General features: G+C 37.8%; 1 long non-coding RNA gene across 3 annotated transcripts in view; it reads left to right on the top strand.

Annotated features, from left to right (window-relative positions):
• LOC112944542 overlaps positions 1-22,821 on the top strand; it is a 40,554-nt gene extending 17,733 nt beyond the window's left edge. The window contains exons 2-4 of one of the 3 annotated variants that reach the window (XR_003248791.1): positions 10,204-10,308; positions 14,932-15,030; positions 22,721-22,821. This is a non-coding gene — a long non-coding RNA (uncharacterized LOC112944542). Of the gene's footprint in view, positions 1-10,198; positions 10,309-14,931; positions 15,031-15,166; positions 15,629-22,720 lie in introns of those variants that run through there. The other 2 variants (XR_003248792.1, XR_003248793.1) reach the window with 2 other exon arrangements.
• Positions 22,822-24,660: the final 1,839 nt, after the last annotated feature.

Below are 24,660 nucleotides of genomic sequence, written 5' to 3'. Positions count from 1 at the left end.
GAGTAATTTCCCAGCAGGTGTAAGAGGGAGGGTCAGTTTGGAATCAACTGGGAGGCCCAAACCTACCGGACAGGACCTGGACTCTCGGTTCTGATCCAGGTGTTGCCATGGGCTCACTCTTGTGCTGGAAAGCTGCTTCTGCCTAAATTTTTAATGGATACTAATTTTTTAGTGTYCGTATGTGTCTATACATGTGTGTATTTTTTTTTCTTTTTTTTRGAAGAAAGCTTTAGCAAACTTTGAATTTTGGAATATTTTAAGAGTCTACTTGAACTCTTTGAACTCTTTTTACTCTTTAAGTGTTTTGCTTTATACTRATGTGTCATTCTGCTATGAAAACAGTAAGGAAGAGGTTAGAAATGTAGTTTTAATTTCTTCGTTCCACTTGAAGGGTTTGTTAAAATCTAAGCAGGTGTATTTTCTGATACTGCAATTATTAGAAATAGTATTGCTGCTTGGGSTCTGTGTTCCTTTCTTCAAAAAAATGTAAAAAACTGCATTGKTTTTTGTTCATTTTAAATGGAGCTGATGCTGCAGAAGGAGGAGGGATAAGAACTTTCCATTTGAGTTAGCAAAACAGTGAGTCAGTGAAAGCTGATTTAATCTGGTACAGAGGCCTCATTAAAATATTCCTCCAGAAATGCAGAGATTTTTGTTTTCTCTTTGAAGACCAATAAGCAGTAGCCAACTGTTGTGATCCTGAATTGTTCGARCTTAGAAAAAGACTTAGCTTTACCAGTGAGATTCCAGTGCTTTTAGGCACTTGGAAATAAATGAAACTGACTTAATTGTCATTGTAAATAAGATGCAGACTTAGCTGAAGTGGGAAAAAGATAATCTCCCATTGTTAACATGTCATGCAATTCTAACCATAAACATGAAAATTTGTGTAGCTTTGCGTTATTTGCAAGATACTATAAATACATTTAGGAAAAAGATCTGTTTGTACTACAATTAATGCTAATAGATTTGACATTTGGTTTCAGAGATTGCTGTAAAATATTTTTTGAAGTGGATAGTGCAGTTTATCCATGCAGGAGCGTCTCCAGGAAATCTGTTGTGTCTCGCAGTTACAGCACAACAAAGACATGGTGTGAATTCCCCAGTGTCCTGCCTGGGTCTGGTAATGCCCGTGGGATTTCAGTAGCTGGATTCTACATTTGTGCCTTCCGTAAAGGCAAAATAAGATTTTTAGTATCTTTCATGACGTTCTGTTAAGCAGGTCAGAAGAGATCACTAAGATCATAGCACAGGTAGATCTCAGTGCTGCTTTGCAGTATGTTCTTTTCCTAAGCAAAGCAAACATCTGTGTGTGCTGTCTGGGTGTTCAGGATGAATACAGAACTAACTGGAAGTCTATATTCAAAGTATGGTTATCATTTCCTGTCAAAACTGAAGGAAATATTAAGGGGTGTCCTTGAATCTGCCATAATGCTGATGGCAGAATTCCTGTCACCTCGGATGATGACACAGGAGCATGTGCTTACAGACTAACTGAACTTGTAGGGGTGCCAACCTTGGAAAAGGAGGACAGGAATAAATATTAATAAATAAATAAATGATTGGAGAAATGACCTGAATGAAGAATATGATGAAATTCTGTAAAGTTAGGTGAATTTTAAGTATATTGAGGAGTAATTGCTGAAAAAGAGGAAGGAAAATACTGTGAGGGATTCTGAGGATGTTAGTTACACGAGGCCGTTACCTGCACAGCCATCATCGTAAGGTCAGTGTCTTTGCTGGAGGGATTGAGGAATASAATGGACAGATGTTGGAGAGGCGTAATCTGATAATCAACCACCCTAAATCATATGCTCTAGCCTTGTTCACTTTTGCTTGAAGATAATAAGAAAGTACATTTATATCACTATCTAAGGCATGAGCTTAGATGATCTTGTCTATTTTGAAGCTCTTACTTTTACCCATTGGAGTATAAGGAGGAAAAGGTGCAGAAAAATTTATGTTCAAGTAAGGTGAAGGGGGAAGGAAAATACAGGTGCATGGTGCTGTGTGGTGGTAAAAGGCATTTAAATTCCAAACATCCCCATTGGCTTTACTCAGCAGAAATGGTCTGCATCTCCTTCGTGTAAGCAATATCTCAGCAAGCCTTGGAACAAATCCTCACACCCTACTGACTTTTAATACTTAGCAGAAAATGAGGTGCTGAATAAAAGATGCTACAAGTTAAAAGGSTCTTTACGTTGGGAGTCAAAATAAATGTTGCAGAGAGTTGGTGCTTTTGCTGTCAAGATCAGGTGAATTATGTCTCTGCTCTCATCCCATCTCACACAGCTGCTTACAGCTTCTCTAACACATACCTGGGGATCTCTCTTCATGTGAAACTTAATCCATTTATGTGGAGGACAGTTAAGAGACTAGTGTGCTGCTCATTAAGGAATGTAAAAGGAAGCCTAGGATAAGAAACACGTTTTAAGACAGTACCCAGGAGAGGAAGGAGGCAGGCAGGGGATTGAAGTGTGAGTATTAAAACAGATTTAAATGTCATTATTTTTTATTAAGCATTGAGAAGTCTAAGAAGACCTAATAATAAAGATTTAATTTTCTATGTAGTTGAAGGGCCAAGAGATCAGGGGCTTTGCTTTAAAACACTGCAGTGGAAAAGAGTTGCTCGTGTTTTTGAAGGGGCAGAAAAGATATAAAATAGGGCCTTGGAAAGCTAGTCCATCGTCAGGATTCCTGCCCTGTCTCCTCTTTTAAGCAATCATTAGTTGAATGAACCATAAAGATCCTAATATTTCTAAAAGGGCTGTAACTATCGAGATTAGACAGGACTGAGTTGTGCTTAGCAGGTGGCCTGCACAGCTCAGCTCGTGGCAAAAATGCTGGTAAGTGTCTCCAGAAAATTCCTGGAGAAAATGAGTTTCTGAGAAGTCAGGAGCTCGCTGCAACTGGACTGCAGATGTTTATGACAAGGTGAAAGTGGGTCTCCCTGGCAGGCTGGCTGCCCTATGCCGTTGGATCACTGCATGGGAAAAGACATTCCTTCCTGCTTGAAGTATCCTGCAAAACATTCCTYTAATGTACATTTTATTTACGATTTCAAATCCTAATTGAGGACACAGATTTTTCATAGTTTTAAATAATTGCCTTAAAGTTGAAGTGAAAAATGATCTGCACAAAATTGAGTCTTTTGATTCTTAAACTTACCTAGTATCTGTATGTTGTTATTATGCAAGAGCTCACAAAAGCAGGGGTAGTAAATTGGGACATTAAAGATGGCAATGTTTTATCTTTGTGTCCAGATCAGCTTTATTTTAATTTGCTCCAACAGCTCTAAAATAAATAAAAGGCTATCCTTGAGGCAAATTTGAATTAAATTTATATGAGGCATAGGAACAAAGACAATGATGATTTTGATTCTCAAAAATATAATTCCTATGGAACGAATGTTTAGCTCTCTATTAAAAAATAGAACCTATAGCCTAGACTACGCAGCATCATTCCCAGTAAATACTGAAGCACTGTATAATGAAACTCTGTCCAAGATATGTCACCAGCATTGCTTCTGTGGTCATTCTGATTTTACCTTATTTAAAAAATTAGCATCCGAGTGAGAAAATGTAATGAAAAAGTTTTAAGTCGGACTGTTTAAAAAAAAAAAAAAAATTAGTGCTGTCATTTGTAAGGGACACTGCAGTTCCATTTAAGACCTCTCAGGCAGCAGTATGTGTATATAGTGAATAAATTTAAATTTATTTGTCGTATCCTGCTGACACTGGAATGGGTGACATCCATGCTACGTAAACATAGAATGAATCTACTATGTCAAAATGCTCTGAGTTTGTATCATCTCTGCCCCGTCAGTGCGTATGAAGTCTGCGAGAGTTGGGGTGTGATTTCATGTGTGTTCTGCAAAGCTAACCCGGACATGGAGGAAATGAAATATGGATTGAGAACCTAGAGGCGTGGATAGTAGTCTCAGGCAAATAATTTATTTGCTACCTTTCAATCTAAGGCAGTTGGATTCAGCAGAAGTATATATGAGGAAAAATGGAAGTGATTGGAAAAGAAGGGCTTGGCAGGAGGAAGAATATTTAGCAAAAATATTTAGAAGACCCAAAGTTCAACTGCAGCATTAGGAAGAGTCAAGGAAATATCAAACAGCAGGAAAAGCAAAATCTCTTATGTAATTTGCTATTAGATTCTTTGAAATTTAAATAACTTCTAAGATCAATCACTTTTATTAAATTATCTTGCAAATTTAAATACTGTCAGGTGGAAAAGAAAGAGAGTTTCAGCCCTTTAACACCAAAATATTTGCATGTATGTTTTGTTAGAGACTTCTTTGTGGGTTCATCCTCAAAGCCTTGCACTATGACAGATTTGGTTGTTTTTTTTCCCCAACCTTTGAGTTGCTTCAGATTAGTGAACAGCCTCAAAACTGARCAATAGCTTCATTCTTTGTTCTTTTCCTCTTTTCATCCCCCTCTCCAGATCACTCTGTCGCAAGAATTGTCTATAAGTAAGGGAGTGCGGTGCCAGACAGCAACAGTACCAGAAACTTTATAGGAAGTAATTAGTTCAGTAGAGATTTTCTTTTCTTCTCCTGAGCAGGCTACCTGTTAAACTTGTAGAGTAGTTTGCTTTTTAGGCTAGAATTTATAGGTCAGGTTGGTAGTGGGTAGAGATTCTGAAATAACAGCGTAGTTCCGAGACGCTTTTAATTGACCCGTGCAGAATAAAGATGAGGGTGAATTCTAGAATCCTTTGAAAAGCTGTAGAAATACAAAGTGAAGAGGGATAATATGGTTGCCATAGACACAAGTTTGCATTCTCCTCTCTGTTTACTGGATTGATAACTCCTTTATTGAAACCCAGGGAAAAAGAAAAGGGGATGTTCTGAAAACGCTCTGTTATCCTTGCTATCATAATGAGACTATTCTCAGAGCTCTTTAAGACGCTAATTACCATAAAGAGATTGTCCCACAGAGCTGCAGTTAAATATTTGCCTCAGCAAGAATACATTGAAGATTAATATGTAATTATGATTACGTAGAAAGGTGTCATAGTCAAATTTGTAAAATTGACATCCTATAGTAGAAATTTAAAGGTAGATATATAGTTGCTGCTAAAAACAAGAATGTGAGATGAGTTTCCTTCCTTATCAGGAGGAAGAATGCTAATTCAACACAAGTCTGCTGTTTGCTTCTTTTATATGTAATATCTGAAATGTCAGTAGCAGTTGATATGTATGTATACRTGGGAAAGGGAATCTAGTGAACCTCTTTTGCAGTTTTGCATATTATTCTACTACTAAATATCTCCATCAAATCACTGGAAGATAATCTATTTTTATGCTCTTTGGATATCATTGCAATATCCACTAAGCCACTGAAAATTTTATGTATTGGAAATAGATAGGAGATAGGGAGATTTTGAAAATATCAAAGGAAATACGTTGGCTTCTCTAAGGTAAAGGAGGAAAAAAACGTAGCTTCTTCATTTTAAACCTTTGGGTAAATGGAAGCTTGCAAGGATATTATTGCTTAAGAAAAACCTGACAACTGAACGGGTAGGGATTTAGTAGGTAACTCCATTAACTCTAATGGGAGCAGTTCAGCTAATCTCTGACATTGCAACTAGACTGCTGACAAGCTCGGCTGTTCTTTCAGATGAGGGAATTGTAGCAGTTGAAAAGGTGATAGTCACATAGTGAAAGATGGTATCGAAAGGGAAGGAGGCCGGACTTTTCATAAGAATACAGAGCTCTCATTAGGCAGGYGGCTCCCAAAACCATGCGAGGAATTGTCCTTCATAGGATGCATACATTTCCTATGAAAAGATACTATAGAATTTCATTTTGGTTATGTTCTCTTAAGGAATTTCTGCACACAAGCAGAATGCAGGTACTGTTATTATTTTGGTTACAGAGCACCGATTTGTTTTAGCCCTTTGAAAGTGTCTGTCTAGTGTTGCAGGGTAAGACCATCAGACCACGTCCTGAGCAGCGACAACAGGAAGCTGTGCTAGACCTCAGCAGGAAGGCACCGTTCAACTTCTCCAGATAAGGCTCAGTTTTCTGATGCTCTTCAGCTGTGCTACGTTGTCCTCCTGCTGTACTTCCTTGATATGAGGTAGAGCTAGTGCTGGATCTTAAAACCTTTCTGTTAGAAATGGCCTCTAGTTACAAAATCATGTTCAAGGGGCCTGAAGACTAAGTTGGTTAATGGGCTGCTCGAGACAACGACCGGAGAACAAGCTGAGCAGGCAGAAAGTTTATGGCCCAGTTACCCATGTCAGCTCTGTGCAGGACTGCCGCTCTTCCTCCTCTTGGTTTGACCTGTGTCACTTTAAAAGGTTCTTCTAGAATAAAGATGGTCAAAGCAGGAAACATTTAGAACACAGAAATCAAATATRAATGGTTCAAAACAAGGATATACACCATTGATTGCCTTCCAGGCCTCCTTTAACGTGCAGTTAAAATACTTGCATAATAAAAAATGCATAATAGATGCATGATAGAAGATACCAAGTATAGAAATAAAGATGATATTAAGTGGTTATGAATTGGAGCCATCAGTCTTTATCTTTGCTGTGTCTTCAGTATGAAGCACCAGCCCTGAAGGTCTCGTGCTGCCCCTTGGGATGTAGCTTGGAGCAAGGGCTGGGTGTAGGTGAAGCCTGGAGGACACAGCCCAAAGGATGGTTCCCAGAGGGACTGACCAAGAGTGCACCCATGGAAAGCAGCACCGAGGAGGCAAGTTGAACCTCTTYGAGTTCAGAGGCTCCCAGAACGTTCTTGTTCAGTGAACTACTGCCCGAAGGAGTTGAGGGCATGTCAGGGTTGCTCGGGATTGCAGAGCACCCTGACTCRCACCATTGCTTTGAGCAAAGGAGGGGAAACAACAAGAGTTCTTCTCCTTTCACTGTGTCAAAGTTTATCCTGCTCCAAAATTTATTCTTGTCCGTCACATTCTTTKTTAATTGCAAAGTGGGAAAAAAAAATCTTACTAAACTTTATTTGCATTTCTCACAACTTTGGAGAAGTGTCGGTAATCATGGCTTACAAACGAATGTGACCTATATGTAAATATTTGTAATATTTCTTATCTTATAGAGAAGTAGCTGTTGTTGCCAACTTCATTTTCTATGAAAAGTGTATTATTGCAATGAAATTCAATTTGTTTTATTCTCTTAAGGAGTGTGCTTAGAGGAGCAAAAATTCATTCTTCATTCATTCTTTGATTTCCACCTTCCTCCCTTCTAAACTAGCAGTTATAATTGTGTGTTTTGCACGTGTAGGTAATGTRGGAGCTTTGACCAAAATGAATTGATCCCCAAGAACAGCAAATTCAGAAGATGTCATATTATAGATCATCTCGCGCTATGTATTCTTATTTTGCTTCAGATATCATTTTGGGTATGTTACTTGGAGCTGATAAAAAAAATATTTAAACAAAAAAATATGAAAATTATTATCCAGGAGTAGAATAATAGAAAATTACTCTATTTCACTAGAATAACGTGAATATGGAGATTGCTGTTTAATTGAAAATTCTATAAAAGATATGCTGGAGTGTATAAAGTTGTTATTTTGCCATTAGGGAAATAAAACACGTACACTGTTTATGTCTTTTTATGTGTACTCTTAATAGAGGAGATAGTAAACTGATATCTAGATGCAGAAACTTCTGGAGTTCTTAACACAAGTCAATGCTGCATTAACCTTTTAAGTTCTTGTTAGGCAGATCATCTGAATATATAAAACCATTGCATCGGGAATACTTTTTTGAATCTCCTAATCATTTTTAATGCATTTTCTTGCATTGTATTCCCTGCTGCATTTAAATGTGGAGCTATACTGGGATGTTCCATATGTTTTGTAATTGGCTTTATCTTCTATTGTGTAGAAGTTAATCAATCCTATTGGTTATTGCCTGCAGGTCCCTACAATAAGGGCATATTATATTGATTTTTCATTTCTCACATCAAACCAACTGCATAAGTATTTGCTGCTGTGTTTGTTATCGACAACAGGGTTATTTACAGGCACTCCATCAAAATGTAACGTGTAGCGGGACAATTACAAACTCTATGGTATAGATCTGTTAGGCAGCACATAAAAAGCCAGTAACTTGTGGCAGCTGACTGTCCAAGAGGAAAGATGAAGAGGAGCTTGGAGAGCTTGTGAGGAAGGTTCAGCACCTGTGTGAATGTTCTGGGCTTCAAGGAGAATGAGTGCCGCAGTACTGTGCCAATGAGAGGTGTTAAACTTSCCTCCTTGGTGTGGTCTTTCTTTTGTAAGACAGCATTTGACTTGGTCAGATAAAGAGCACGTCAACATGTTATCATTGACATTAAAAGATCTTATAAAAAGWGAGAGGTGAAGAGCAGGTGAGTGTGGAGGAGAGTTATGCCGAGCCTAGGACACTAGGAAGGTAGGCCAGGAAATAATGAGTGTGTAGCTTAAGGTTCAAAAGAGGTTAAAATGCCTATAGGTTCTCTCTGCCTATAAATCTGCAAACAAATTGCTGCTCATCTTAGCYATGAGAAGAAGTAAACGAGTGTCAGGCTTTTTATTTATTTATTTATTYTTTATTCTAGTGAATTTCATTAGGAAATAGTTGTCATTGTATCTGCTTCTGAAAGGGACTTTCCTTCATCTTTGAAAATGCACTTGTACACCAACATATAATGGGCCACATATTGAATTGCAGACAAGCTGTGAGTGGATTTTACCTTGCATATTTTAGGGATACAGTATTTGGTCTTGTCTCTGAGAATACTTTAAAAAAGAAATTTAAAAAGAAATCTGTTTTAAGCCCCATTCAGTTAGTGAGATCAATGTTGGAAAGGCTTCYCTTTCATTAAGAAGCCACCAGCCTCTACTCACTGCATACCTTTGAACAATGTTAAGGGTGGGGTTGCATCAGTGTAATGCATTACCCTTTCTGATAAAAATGCAGTGCATTTTATTGCTAAAAATGGAATTTCAGTAACACTTTTGAAATCAATAATAGCTTCTTATCCACAGAAAGATAACGGATCTTTCTGAAGAGCTTTAAATACAGTATTTCATTGTGTTTCCTTCCATTGTTCAGCTCAACACAGTAAAATTAAGTGTTGYTCTGTAAAATGACTGTAACATTCAGTGGCTTCACTTTTATGATACTTCATGGTCTTTTTTAGCAAGTTAGCTGGAAATAAGCTTTGAAATGAGCAAGATGACATGCACGTTTCTTTGCCATACTAAGTATTTAGCCCCATTGTGGTCTCTGGTCCTTTTTAAAGCACCCACTTCACACTCCAGTATTGATCATTGTCTTCCCTTTCTAACAGCAGTGAGATGCCCATGTTAGTCCCATTATCTGTTATATTAATAATAATAGAAAAAAAAACCATATTCCTTCTCTGACCTTGGAGTGTACAGAGTGCTGCCCAAGGATGTTAGAAACGTAGAACAGGAATGACCTTAGAGATCACTCAAGAGAACAGGTTTTCAGACTCTTTTTCCCTGTGAAATGGTGGTGAAAGAGCTTCCCTGGGTGTGATAGGGTGACATTCTCTACACTCAGGGCATCCCTTCCTGCTAGCATGTGTTGAAGTGTGAAACAACTCATCTTATACAACTGACTTCTTAGAGTATTCTATAGATTTCTAACTATTAAGCCTSTTAGAGTAAATCTGTTATTTTACATTGTTTTAAGATCAGATTTTTTTTTTTCGTATTTGCATATACTGAACTTAGAAGTTTGATATGGTATGTTAGAGCAGAGGGGAAAGGGCTTTGAAGTTTTCRTGGGGAATCACCTTCCATAAAGAGCTGCCCATTTTAATCCAGTAGCAGTATCTGAAAAGATTGGTATTTTATTTATTGCAGTCAATTAACTGTCGCCTTAAAGACCACTCTTGCTCTACATTTGTTTTGATCATTTTATTGGTCAATAAACTTAAACTAAAGGTACTTTGCAGGTAGAGCCCTATCTACCTGCACTAACACAGCTCTCTATTTTGTGTCACTTTCCAGATTTCTAAAGATAAAGGAGAAAAAGGTTACGGAGAGACCTTATACTGCCTTTAGAATAAGGAGGTTAAAATATTGCAAATTTTAAATATATGCATTATAATCTGGAACAGATATGGAAGAAGAAATATTTTCTGTCATATGTACTGAAGCATTTATCCATTTTCTGGTTTTATGTAGGACTAATAAATTTTGTGTTACGTTTTGCCCCAGTGCAGGTAACAATCTATCATGAATGCTCTGCTGGAGCCAGTGGCTGAGGAATCCGTCCTGYGGCTGAGCTCATGAGGGCTGATAACTGCTGCTGTGCACTTGCTCTTCAGGTAAGTCATGACATTTCTAGCTTGCCTATGAATAGGCTGTGCTCTCCTGTTTTTTGGCAAACAATTTGAACCAGAGTAGCAGCAAGTGGTTGCTAATAGAAGTTGATGGTAGGACTTCAGAATTTCCCTGTGAAATCTATTTGCTTAAGTGCAGAATGCATTTTTGTCTGTTCGTTTGTTTGTTTTAAGAAATTAAAAAYGAAGAACCGAAATTATTTACTGAATTAGAGGCTGCCAAATCTTAGACCTATATAAGCTGCAGCTGCCAGTAGCAAGGATGAACATGTATGCCCAATAAGCAGAGGACCATCTGCATCACCCTGTTGTCTTCTCTGGATGATCAGAATGAAGATGTGTCAGTGGGAATGTCCCAGTTATATGTACATATATCTATATAATGCAGATTCTTCCCATAGCTGGTTTTATATACAGAGCCTATGCAGGAGCTGACTGAGTTCATATAAAGCCTGACAAGCCTCCGTTGTGAGACTATATGTGTTAGATAGAAAGTCTATGCCATATACCATATAGTTAGCAGTGGTAATACTGTATTTGTGGGGTTTCAGGGCTGCTCAGCACAGTATGTGCAGGTGAGGTACATTGGGTGAGATCTCAAGTTTATAAGATAATACTGATCTTATTTAAAATGAAAAATTTTGCCCAGAAACATACCATTTGGCTTAGGTAGTCATGGTTAAGCATGTTCAAACATGGACTGAAACTGGCRCTGTGACTTGGCCACAGATCGCAGTAAAAAAAAGTCGTGCGTTGTGTTGTAAACTCATTCAATAAAGTCACATATTTATAGTAAGATGCTATAGTAATATGAATTGCTTTATCATTGGAAGTAAAGAGAAATCACTTGATTCTGTTGCAGTGCTGTTTTTRAGCTTAAATTGCAAATCCAGTGTGACCTACGCAGAATAGTTTGCTGGATGATGATAAGCTCAGCTATAAACAGGAAAAATCGGTGGTTCTGAGGGTTTTTATAATGTTTATCAKTAGGAAAACAGAAGTGGCAATTGCTTTTAATTGCCCAATAATTTTATTATTCAAAAGATGGAGTTTACTGGAAGCAGCTGCAGTTTTAACTGAACCAGCTCATTTAATGTGTAACTGCTTTTTTTTTCCTCCTGTATTATATTACTTAATGGTAATAAGCTGCCTGCTTCAATCAAACTTTCAAGTACAGTTAAAGTTGGTTTTATCAAGCCAGGAAATGAATATTCCCATATTCTCTCTGAAAGAGACCTTTGTGTATTTGGTAATTCCAAATTGTCTATAGAAATCTCATTTCTTAAATTAAATCAACTTTCATTCTTTGTTCTCTCAGAACACTATCCTTGCATTTCCTCCCTTTGTAGYTTTTCTGCCCCAGTCTCTATGTTGCTATTCAGCTTGTGAGAAAACGCAGCCCAGCAATGAACATGCACTCTGAGTTAACCAACTATTCTCTATAAACATCAATAAATGACAGTAGAATTGAAATGAAAAGTAAAATGGGAGGGACTGATTGTTGTCACATCTCTAGTGTCAGTGTTTCTAGTTTTAAAAGGTGTTTTAAAAGATTCTGTAGTTCCTTTGCTGCTGAACAGTGGCTGCGGTCAGTGACACTGCCCGTCGTGTGGCAGGATGCGGCCTTACAGAGTTGTCTCTTCGAGCCACACTGTGCCTAAAAAGCAGAAGCCTGGTTTACTCTAAGCATAAGATCATGTTTGGAAGGACAGCAAGCAGCTATTTAGTTAATATGGCTAAAACTAGAACTGATGATACCTCCTGAGACATTGCACAAGACCAAAATTGTCAGTAGACCAAAAGCTGCGCTCAACACTTTAGAGATGTGGTGTCGAATGTCATTTGGCCACCTCCACAGTGAAGAAACRCAGCGCCAGTTCATACTGCTTGTAATTCTGTCCAACTATGACMGGTTTTGTCCTATGTTAGGCTAGGAGAAATGCTCCCATGCGATGAGAGAGGGCAATTTGCAGTAGAAACAGATTTTGGGAGTTGTCATCAGGTTCATGTTGGTTGCACGGCAAGACGAGAGCCTGTTCTTCTTGCCACCTGACTTCTTAGCAGGCTAGCACTGCCCCAGGACGGGGGAATAGGGCAGATTTGCCCCCCTTATCTTGCTGGACATTCCACTTGACACAATCACAGTTCACAGCTTGCAGCAGGGTCCAGACAAGYGCAATTGCAGACCAAGCCTATGCTAAACTTGCAGCCTTAAATAAAAAAGATGGAAAAAATGATTATATTTATTTCTTCAAGATGGTTTTTTGTTTAATTAAGAACAACAGTGCTCATCATTTATGGAGCTTAATAGCCATGTGTAATATTTTTATGAAATGAGTTCCTTTACACATTTGAGGAATGTGAGGGTTATCATCGCATACTCTGTTCTTTTACCAACTTATCTATATTTCACATTCGAATTGAATAGGACTCCAGAGAGAAAYGTCTGCACTTTTTGTTAATCTGGACAGGCGGTTATAAAACACTGTTGTAATTAAATTTCTCTTTTCGTTTGAATTGTTGAATTAAACAAATATTTTCCTTTGGAGAAAAGTAACAATTTGATGTTAATTGCTTCTATCTCTTTCTCAGCATTGTCAAATATCCTATTGTCAAAGCTGCTTAATATTTCCAGTGGAATGCTATATATTGCATAACTTATTTCTTTTGCCAGTTATTTCATTTGATGGTTAAACGGTAATTGGAATGAAAGGAATAAAGAAGTGCTTCTGGGTTGGGAACCACTCAAGGGATTGAGAAACTAAAGCAGAACAATGATTTAACATTTTTTCTTTTGTTCAGCTTTTTCTTTTCATATGTGAATTACATCTGAGCAAGAAAGATTATAGGGAGGAAAATAAAGAGAGAAGGCAGAACTCATTTAGATCAGGCTCCTTGTGCCTAATAAGCAAACAGAAAACCTACAAAATGTCTAATCCTTACAGTTTGTTCTTAGCCTTCTTRGACGTTGTGGAATTTGCAAAATCCTTCTGGGGAAGGACAGTAGCCTATTAACAAAATACAGAACCAAAGCTTGAGCATCATACCAAGGGATGTGTGACTTCCAGGTACAGTGGAAGGGGCAACCAATTGACTAGGCAGGAAAGGAAAGAAMGAGCATCCGCAGAAGAGATTTCCTGGAATGAAAAATGTGCCTGGATAGTTGCTTTATTGAATTTTGCTACCATAGGACATATTAAAGGAAAATCAACTCTCAAGCATCTATCTTAAATATAAAAGATATTTGCATGTGCAAAATATCTAAATACATGATCATTTTTAAGCACCCAGTATCTAGTGAASTTTTGTTCACCAGAACTTTGCTCTGTTAAAGGAATTTGCTTAAAAWTCAGTCTATATTCTATTTTTAAAAGGTATAGTGGTGTAGTCGACTGGAAGGCTTCATTTATCTTGTCCTGGTTGCTGGGTTTTGAGGAAAAGGACCAGATCTGCTCAAGGCAGGTCCTTTCCCTGCTCTTTGTGTTGCAACGTGAGTCTGTCCTCCCTGCTGAGTTRCGTGCTAGTTTGTTGAGCCCACGGTTCGATGTGGAAATTTGTGGCTGATAGGCTGGGATTCCACTTCTTTTCTTTGATACGAAAAGCTGCTCCTTCTGCTGCTTTAAAGCTGTAAGTCCATTAGGTTTTTAAAACTCTTTGTTGTTGTTTTGTGTCTTCTAGTTTTCAATTGATAWAAATACACCCCACACAGATGTGAAATTAAGGTGAACACACTACAGACACAGAGCCAGAAACTCCAGAGCCAGGAACATAGCCCTCCATGTCCTGTTTTCACTTGCTCATGCAGTCTATTCATGTCGTTTTGGTTACCTGCTCATACTTTGTCTCACAGCTTTATTTCTCTAGCAAGATTTTTTTCCTTCAAAGCTTTACATCTTACCTGTTTATTTTTTACATTTGGTTATATATACCGCTGTCCCTCTTGCAAATTAACSCTGAAGTCTAAAAATATTAGTTAGCAATTAAAGAATTAAAGGTGTGGTTTGCAGTTTCCTTTTAGGTCTTTATCCCAGTATGTCTGAAAGCTTTTTTGTACTGCAGCCAACTTTGGAAGAGCTCAGTTGCACGCTCTGAGAGGCAAATAAAAAAAAAAAAAAATTGGAAAGAGATAAACTCCAAATAGATTGCAGTAGATCAAACTAGTTTGACCTCGAATCATTATACAGATAATTGCATGGCCACCACTTCCTAATGTAAGGATGAAACAAAATAGAGGGATGGTCATTAGAACTTTGCTCTGAAGCAAGAAGAGACATGAGGAACAGTTTTGCATAAGATGGGATTGAAAGTCCTGTGCCCTTAGAAATCATCAGGTAGTGCTTTTCCAACATTTTCACTTTAAAGTTGTTGTCAATGTTATTTGGAATAATATTTCTCTATACAATAGGTAGAGTGTCCATGATCTTTACAGAATTGGCAGTACCTTCCTAACTGTCCTGTTGMACAGGATCCTGAGATAGAAGCAGTTGGTGCTGCAGCCCCAAACACTTGGGCTTTCACCTTGTTTCCTTGGCTAAACAGCCCCGTCATGTTTGTGGTTCCGTGATGTGAACAACCAGTCTTTCATCTGCATCCTTTTGCTCTCAGTAGGGTATGGAGCCCATTCCACAGGCCCCTGACCTGGACTTTACTTCCCTTTGGATGGTGCACCGTTCAACAAAACCACTCTCTAACCTCAACAAACACATGGTAAGTCAGAGTATTCAAGCAGATTGTTTTAAAGCTTCATTTTTTTTTCTCCCCTCTACGTAAATTTACCAAGGAGGGAAGAGTGGCTTAGCTGGAGCATCTGGCTAACAAGAAATTCTTTATGGGGACATTGCAGACCAGCCTCACCTCCACTGTGGGAAGCCCTATAGGGTACAGGCAGGGAAAGGAGGAGTCTAATCTGTCCGCTGACACCCACGTCCTGCTCCTGTCACGCTCTTGTCCCTGGCACCAAGGATGTAGGGAATGTAACCTGTGTAATTTTAAGCATAGACACTAACTGAAGATAGAGCAGAGTTTTTATGTCAATATTGACTTAACGTATTTGTGTGTATATGTGTAAACTAGCTGGTCATAGGTGTTATTTCGGGAAACAGCACAAAATATTTTGACTTTTAGACCTTAATTTAGAGATGATTCTTGTAGTTTTCTGACTTGATGGCATGCATTTACTTGGAAAGTGCTGAGTCTTGATTATGCTAAGGTAAGACAGTGACAATTAATGACTGATATACTCTACTGGTGGAACTGTATCTGTGTATATGTGTGCACACGCACACATGTGGATGTGTGTGTATATATATATATTTATGTATATAAAATTCAAACTACTAATACTACAAGAAGTCCACTAGTAAGTCCAGTTGGTCTKGGTGGTTTTGACTACATACTTTATTTGAAGTGATCTTGTTTTAAGATAAAAGAAATGGTGAAAAATGATTAAAATAGTGTAAAATTAAAGTACTTTTTTTTTTTTCTGAGCTATGTTTTTCCATACCATCTGTACTGTAAATTAAAATGAGTTTGGTTGAGGAGACTGTATGTATGTCTTGGCTTCATTCCAAGAATTTAAGTAGGCAATCATTGTATATTTTACAAATACACTAGTAAAATGGATAATGTAAATTATTATTGTTTTGACAAAGTAAGAATAACTGATGTTGATTATACCCTAGAGTCCATTTTGTATCTACCTTTCAGTGGCATCTAAATGATGAGTTTCTGGAAGTGCTTTGTGCTCTTCCTGTGTCTTCACTGCATCTCCTGTTTTTGTGAAATGAAGCTCTGAGCGTGCAGGGTGAGAGGAAGCAGTGATCAGTGGTACAGGTACTGTGTAGTCTGACCAAGGTTGCAGCAGCTCAATGCATAGTCTTTGTGAGTGCATCATTATGCCCGTGGTAGGCAGGATCATGCCATGASGGTTGCATCTATCTGAATATTCTCTTTACAGAGGAAATGTGTACTCCAGAATATATAAGCAAAAAAATACCCATCTTGTTTTAACACAATATTGGTATTTTTGGTATGTTATTAGCGTGATATATCTCTCCTAAACAGGGCTGCCACAACAAATAGGTTTATCATGTGTATTAACACTCTGTTTTTGAAGTGATATTGAGCCAAGCATCCAACTTCTGGAATTAAGGAACATAAAGAACAGAGGACTGGGGATTCAGGAACAGAGGATTCAGCACAGATTGTGCCAAATACTTTCCAAAGACGCGATACTTAATTTCCCTATTTGTCTTCGGCCYAAATAAGCAAATAGATGAGAGAGATAAGTAACTTTGCATCTCCTCCAGACATAAGCATTGAAGAGAGGCAGGGAGCAAGGCTGTTACAGGAGACCTTGAGCTACCGGCTGCAGCTGAGCCTTGCTGCTGGTGTTCTCTTTTTTCCCTCTTGCCTTCTGAACACCGGATCAGTGAATAGATAAGGGTAAGGGTGATCTCATTAGACGATCAGTTAACTCTGAGCGTGGAGCTGGTACCTGGCAGGGATTCAGGAATGAGCAGTTAGGGGCAGCAGCTGCTTTGTGCACATCTGTTGACCCGGGGGCTGCCTGTGCAGCCGTGAGCACCCCCTGGATCACAGACACTGCAGGATGAGAGGTGCTGGGCAGTCCTCATCCAACCATCCATCTGCTCTGTGATGTCCAAGGCAAAACGCTCGCCCCATCTATCAAGAACGTCTGATTTACCTTTCTTGTAGCTCTCTGAAGTGCAAACACAATGCATGGATGGCAAGCAGTGGGGTGTGAAGGAGAATTTATCTTTTTTTGTAAATATTTGTACATCAAGATGATTAAATTTAATGCTACAGTTTTCTTAACAAAATATACTTACAAGTCTGTCCAAGACAGYTGTAAATTGCGTCTCCTGTAATACAAGTAGTTATAAATGAGCCATCTGCAAGGGAGAATTAATACAGAATTTTGTCCTTTCAAAATGTTCTAGTCTAAAAAAGTCAGCTACAAAATGCTTTAATACTAAAAAGAGTCAGGCTGCCAACTTGAGGGACATCTCTTTTCTGTCTCGGTTCGTTTGCAGAAGTAATTGTTAGTGGTGGACTATAAAACAACTGCAAAACAAGATACATTCCACAACTTAAGATGAAATGTGTCATCTTTTCTGTGTAATCTAAGGTGTGCATACATATAGATAAACAAGTGAAAAAGCAACACGTAAAAAGGAAAGGATAAAAAGTGTGAAAAAGGCTTCTGATGAAAAGGAGGTTAGCTGTAACCTCATGAAAATTCAAGTTCAGTTTTAGACCTGGTCACTGAAGAATGTTCTCTTTTCCAGCATTACATTTCTTTTGCATGCCTTTCATGTTCAGTATTGGCTTCTGCCGTGACCCTTATTTATATTGTAGAATTTACAAGCAAATTTTGCTGTGTGAATGACCCAGAAGAGAGGAACCTGACCATATACAACATGTTAGGGATGATAGGACAAAGAAAGAAAATGTATTCCCTGTAATGTATATAGATGCTATTTTTAAAGACAAATAGTTATTTGGATAGAATGTGATTTAACTAGTTATGAATACCAGTTTGTCTTAAAAATCAGGAGTGAAGTTTGCTCTAGTAAATAATTTTGTCTTTTTTTTTACGTCAAGCATATTAGGGTAAAAAAATGAAACTGGACGTTGCCTTTACGTGTGTTAACAGTTACGTTTTCACGCTTTTTTGAGCAGAAGGAAGACTCTCTATATTACAAAATAACAAATACCTTAAGATTTTCAAATAGTTCCTCTGCTGAGGCCCAGGCTCACATGAAGCTCCTTCCTGCCTCAGAACACAACTCAATCCCTTCTTTCCCTTGAGCTCTTGTTCAGAATATTGTGTTTCCAGTGTGGACCTGGTCTGGAATAGCATTAATTTGCCCATGTCTTATTGGAACTGCCAGAGTCATCTGTGCAGATTCTTCAGGGAAGCTGAAGGCTTTTTTATTTCTCCTTTTACCAATGTAGTAGCGAGGTACACTGACTATTGATGGTGTTTTAGTGTCAACAAATACTTTTAATTTGGTTTCTTTTTTAACATTTCATTGGCTTTTCAAAAATTACAAGATTATCCTTCTTGGCTCGTTTTCAAACCCACCATATTACTCTTGCATAATAATTTGCCATTTCTATTCTCTGCTGTTCTATCAGTATTTGCAGGTTGTTTGATATTCTTTACTGTATGTACCCTTTCTAAGTATCCTAGAATGTGACAGTGATAGTAGGTTCTGCACAGGACTAAGTGGTGGCAATCCATGTGGGAAGATTTACAGCACAATGGGAGATGATCTCTGCTAATCACAGAGRACCACGCTTCAAATAATTTCCTTCACCAAGGGTGACTATTTATTTTCAATCTTGTAGTGGCTGGAGGTATTTCTCATTTTAAAAATGTTTCCATCATAATATTGGCCTCCTGCTGTTGATCTGACAGATCAACTTGAAGACTCCCTGTCTTTTTTTTTTTTTTTTTTTTTTTTTTTTTTTTTTTTTTTTTTCATTTAAGGTAAATTCAATAGGAAGAAGGTAGAAAAGATTCTGTAGTCTTCTATGAAAAGCTTAACAGTACTAAACCATTATGCTTATTAAAGTAATCTTAATTAAGGAGACTTGAACCTCTAAGACATATAAAAATGTTTTCTTAAAATAATCACACAGAATACGTCTTTTATGTACTTGAGATCTCTCTATGACATCTTTTAACTAAAAATATGAACTTCTTTGAATGGTGTTTGTTACATAGTGTAAAACAGTGCATTTTTACACATCRCTAGATGATCCTGCACCTTAGAGGTTTCAAAGCAACTTTTATTAGTTGCTTAACACATGGAAAATAATCCCAAAAATGAATGTTTTCCCACATTAGCAATATAATTATTTTTTCCTTATCAGGCAAAAAAGTTCATCAGGATACCTTGTGCAGAGAGCAAGATAATTTTTTTCAAATCAATTTAATCATCCAGAATGGAATGTTATTTATTCAATACTACTTTGCAGGGAAACAATCCTGTGGCCTTTGAATAGGAGTGGAAAAGCCACACTTGAAGATTTACTTACATAWATATATGCACACACATACACACACACACTTCTGTACCAGCTTGTAAGGCTGCATACAGTAGAGTTTCGTGCTGTGATCTCTGTAGTCAGCATCACCTGCACCTTTTCTCCACCATCTAACCTGGTCAGCTTGGCGATGCTATTCAGACATTTTTAGGTGGGTTTCTCTGTTCTTTACAGGGCCCTTCAGCTTCCTTTCTTGCCTGGTACGTTGGTTGTGTGTTACTTCTAAACCGTTTCTGTGACTCTCCTATGCTTTCACCSACTCCCAATTTCTTTCCTAGAAATCAGATGCTGTTTAGAATATGTTTTAACTTGTATTGCAAAATTTTGATAAGTACTTCTGGATTCTTGCCTTCTTATTTCAGTTGAAGCCAGATCCACAGGATATTGTGTGACTGAGAGGCAGAAATAGAAAACAGCCTGCTGGAAAGTAATGAAACACTTCACTTTCTTCCCTCTTGCTCAAATAAGGAGCAAAAAGCGGCATACTGCATCATGTGCTGAGCAAAATGTACAATAGTCCAGCCTGTGAGGAGAAGCCTCACAATGGGTTGCTCTTAAAAGTGAATCCCTGTACCTGTGTTACAGAATACAGAGCTTCTGATTTCGGATAGGAATTCGTGACTCCTGCCAAGAACACGGGTTTAGTGTTGAGCAGCAAAACAAAACAAGCAGAAACCTGGTAAAGAATCAAAACATCCTGAGGACACAATAATGTTACAACACTAAAGCAAGAAGGCATTCATATAACTTAYATGCCCTTGGATAAGACACAGTGTAAACGATAGCACAGTAGTAAACATCTTTATGTGCATAGGAGAAAAAGTGCAAGATACTTTAAATATTTTAATTTCTTCATGTGTAAAGCAGAGGCTTAAAAAATACAGAACTCTTTTATTTGTCTTAAATATAACCTTAAAATACAACCTACAGTCACAATATACTTTGTGTAGGTGTAGAGGTCATGCCTGTAAAAACTTTGCACTTGCTCCATAAATAGAAGAAATAAATGCTAACTTTTTTTTTTTTTTACACTATTGTCTAGCTATAATAATTAACTGGAGGAAAAAAAGAAAAAAATACAAGATAAGTTATAAGTTTTCTATACAATAGAATTCTCTGAGCATTCTTACCTCTGTAAGGAAGAGCCTGTGTATCCTTAAGAAAGCTTCCCTAATGTGCCTGGTAGACAGACTTGGGAAACTGTTTCAGCTGGGCAACTGAGCAAGAGTTCCCTCTTCTCGTACTCTATTGTGCAGGTCGGTTCTCTAAGAATGGCATCAAAATTGTTCTTTGGTGGTAGCCAAGTCTAATTTGCAGCTCTCCAACTGGAGGATGCTCATGTTTTTTTCTTTTCTTTTATCTGTCTTCACTTATTTGCATGGCCTTAGTCAGTGCTTGATAATAATTTTTTTTTTACTCATTCCTATCACAGACACATACTCTTCCCATGCCTTGTTTAAAAAAAAAAAAAAAAAAAAAAAAAAAAATAAAAAAAAATAAAAAAAAAAAAAAAAAAAAAAAAATTCCTTCTCTTGGTTGGAGTTGTATTGCCTGCCCACCTCAGCCTGCTAGGTAAGTGCTTACGTAAAGACTATAACATTTACGAACAGTCTGTGGAAGAAAAGTGTGTATTTATCTTGGCAATTCCATCAGATATTTCCTTTATCATTGCTGTAGATTCAGTACTGTGAGTTGGTGGAGAACTGAGTGGTACCAAAACATGCTCCACTGCTGACCCCGGRCAGAGGGTATCCCAAACATCCATGCAGATCCTCTGGTCAGTGTGTAGACCTTCGGTTCATGGGATATGCGGGTAGACAGGTTAGGTTGTCCATGTGTGGACAGTATGTGTAAAGCAATGGCAAATAATGTGATTAACAGTAATGTCATTTATCGGCTGTCACATCATAAAGTTATACGTGAGGTGTTGTACATAGGTCATGATGCTGTGTCAGTGTTGTCCATGGAGAGCGAGGAGATGGTGAAAACGTCTTTGTATTGCTCAAGCAGGGAAGTAAATGTCTGAATGATGGGGCAGTGACACATGGGAAGAAGCTTATTGCTTGGAATTGCCTTGCAATAATTCATTATGGCTGCTAATAGATTGAGAAGTTTTGCCTTGAAGAGCTTTTAAGAAAGACAGGTGCATAGATGCAACAGCGTAGTCTAACATGAAGAAATTAAGAGGGAAAATAATCTATATCAGAAGTGACAGGGCTAAGCAGAGCAAGTCTATTGCAGTGGGATGCGGTAAAGATAATAAAATCACAAGTTTAGCATAGGAATTTGCCTCAGGACAATTACTACTGCATCTAGTTGCATAGGAATAACAGGATTTAATCCTAAAATTAAACCCTGGACTTGCAATGAGAAGTAAAAATGCTTCATTATTCATGCTTTTTTAAAGTAAAACATTTTGAAGTAATTTTCAGCTGCATTATCTGGTTTAAGTGCCCAATTTATACACGAGAGAAACTAGTAATGTATGTAGATGTGCTGATTGGCGTACCTTGCATATCGCCTTCCATGGAGCCAAGGTTAGGTGCACTCTCTTACAAAGAACAGGGCAGAAGTACAGGCAGGCAGAGGTCCCATTCCATCATCTTGTCACAACTTGGCGTTCAACTAAATACGTTTCCTGATGTATGCAACCCTAGGGGTAATTTCCATTTCAGTTCCTGAAGTGGTACTGATTGATACAAATAAAGTTGCTTGAAATGTTTTGAAGTAAAGCATGCTTTAGAAATGTGCAATAGTAATTAAAGATAGCTTTTAGTTAATTAGGATGGTTCTATTTTGATTGTCTGTAACCACACTGGAGGCTTTCATATTTGCCTGTATTTATTTCTTCTATTTATTACATGCTTTTTTTTTTTGATGTTTTAGGAAGAGAATCCCAAACCAGGTCTCTACTGAGAGACTATGCTGGAATTGTACTGGTGGTTGTCATTCCAGAAGTAAAGAAAATAAATGCAAAGTTGCAGGCTTTATGCTCAGTTAACCATTGTTCCTGCAATGAGTTTTATTTACATCTGCATAGGCAAAGGTCATTGCAACATTCTAATATGTAGTACTGAGGATGTTATATTCAAATAAATGATAGAGTGGACTAAGGATACTAAAGTGCTTATTTATGACACGTTAAGAAGGAAGTATTGAGGATTCTTCCCTTTATCCTGTAGTTGTTTTTTGCTCTTCACAAGCATTATGTCTCTCTGCTGTTCTGTGCTGTTTGTGAGTTCTAATACGAATATTTACAGAGTTTGTAATTATTAAGCCTTGTAATTATTAAGCCTAATATAGTATATTCCATGTGCAGAGAGTGCTGTCACCTGGCGACTGCTGGAGTTTCAGGATGGACATGGATTGTCTCACTTGGAATCTCCCTGAGTCTCAGCAGTTTCCAGCAAGCAGAAGTTGTAATCTTTTCATCTTTTCCACGTTAGCAGTGCAAGTAGGTCGTGCTGGCATTTTTAGCTGTGTTTTCAAAGAATACCTTTGTCCATGGAAGAAAAAAAATAGTATTTCATCGATTTGGAGACCGTCTCTGGAAAATCRCTAGGATGTAGGGGTTTTTAGATTGGTTTTAGTATCAATATTATGTAAGCATAGATCCACAAATCCTTATGTCTAGCCATTTCCATGTTCCCCTTCATCTACAACTAAATGTCTTCATCTGAACATGCTAAATTACTACCTATCTATTTCAGTTTGCTGGAAGGGAGGGGTGATAGTCTTTGCTGTTTAAGATGGATGATTCACTTGTTGTTCACAGGAGGAGAAAAAATTTCCAATCATTCTGCACCACTGGAGTCTGGCATGAGCTGCTGAGAAAAGGCAGGATAAATGCCATCAGGAAAAAAAATGATGTGAGGCTASACAGTTATTCTTACTAAAACAGGTGGCTAAAATGCACAAAACACCAACCTAAAAGTGGTACAGCTAGAGCATTTACCTTGCTTTAAATAACCATTATGGATAACTTAAAGGCATTACTTTGCACATCGGACAAATACTTTTTGCCCAACCCCTTCATTTTGAAGCCCTTGAGTCAYAGCAGTCTTGAGGTGTGTAATTGATCATTTGCTTGTTTATTCTCATTATGTTTTTTTTTCATTGTTTGGAAGTATGCTCTTTATTCCGTGAAATTAATTTGGGTTAGTTGTTGCTACRAAGATAAAAATAAAAATCCCACTTTCATGGTTGCACAACTTTTCCCATTGTTCACGTGTCTCATGGAGGAGAATCTGAGGATTTGGGCAAGTGTTTTTGGGGAAAAAAAATGCATCTTATACTGGGCGTTAAATCTGTACTCCCTGGCTTCAAAGTGACTCGTGACAAATTTCATCTATTCTCTGTGGCTTAAATTCTTTGCAATAGAGGAAAAGGAGGGAAGTGATGATTTGTACTGTTTTATTAGAATACTTATTACTCTGATCCTGAAAAGAATTCTGAATATAATAGACATTCTACCCTTTCCGTGAAAGTTTTGCATCGTCACTGAGGTGGATCGTTTCACACAGGTGAAACATTTCAGTTACTTGAGAAAAGAGGGAGAAGCTTCAGGGTTGCCATTTCATCTGTCGTTATGGGTCAGTGCTTTTTCAGTGCCCTTCCTCCTCCTCCCCTCCAGCTACTCGAGGTTGCACTTCTGCAACCTGCCTTGTAATGAAGTATCATAGGCRGCCTCCTGGGGCTCAAGGGAAGAAGGATGTGCCCACATCTGGGATTAGAGGCTTCCCAAATAGCATCAATATGTCTATCTGAGACACAGACACCCTGACAAAATCTAATTTTGCCATTTCTTCCCCGTTTTCACTGTTCTAAYGAATGTAGGGGTTGCCACTTCTTTTACATTCAAGTCTTCATCACATGGTGTTGCTAAGAAACAAACTGCTATTATAAGTGATCTAAATATAAGAAAATATTCCTACTAAATTTGGTATCAAAAAGAAAAGGGGGTTATCTGCATGACAACAAGGTTTTTGTTTCCTGAAATACTCCAGYTCAATCAAATAGTTAGCTTTCAGTTTAAGGGTTCTTAATGTAACAGTGGATGAACTGAATAATATTGAGTGTTTGGAAGAAGTCAGTCATCTGAATGATCCCTCTCATTGAAAAGCGCATCACACCCCTTTAAAGAGCTTATTGCTGAATGCTAGAGGAACCAAAAAAACAAAACATACCTTTAAGTTACTGAAAAGTAGAACTGTGTGAATAACTCTTTTTTGTTTAATTCCTTAGCTGAATCAGAATATA

The sequence above is a fragment of the Nothoprocta perdicaria genome, unplaced genomic scaffold, assembly GCF_003342845.1.
Source record: "Nothoprocta perdicaria isolate Ctin4 unplaced genomic scaffold, notPer1 scaffold_17, whole genome shotgun sequence".
Taxonomy (NCBI): Eukaryota; Metazoa; Chordata; class Aves; order Tinamiformes; family Tinamidae; genus Nothoprocta; species Nothoprocta perdicaria.
This window is presented reverse-complemented; position numbering and strand designations above follow the sequence as displayed.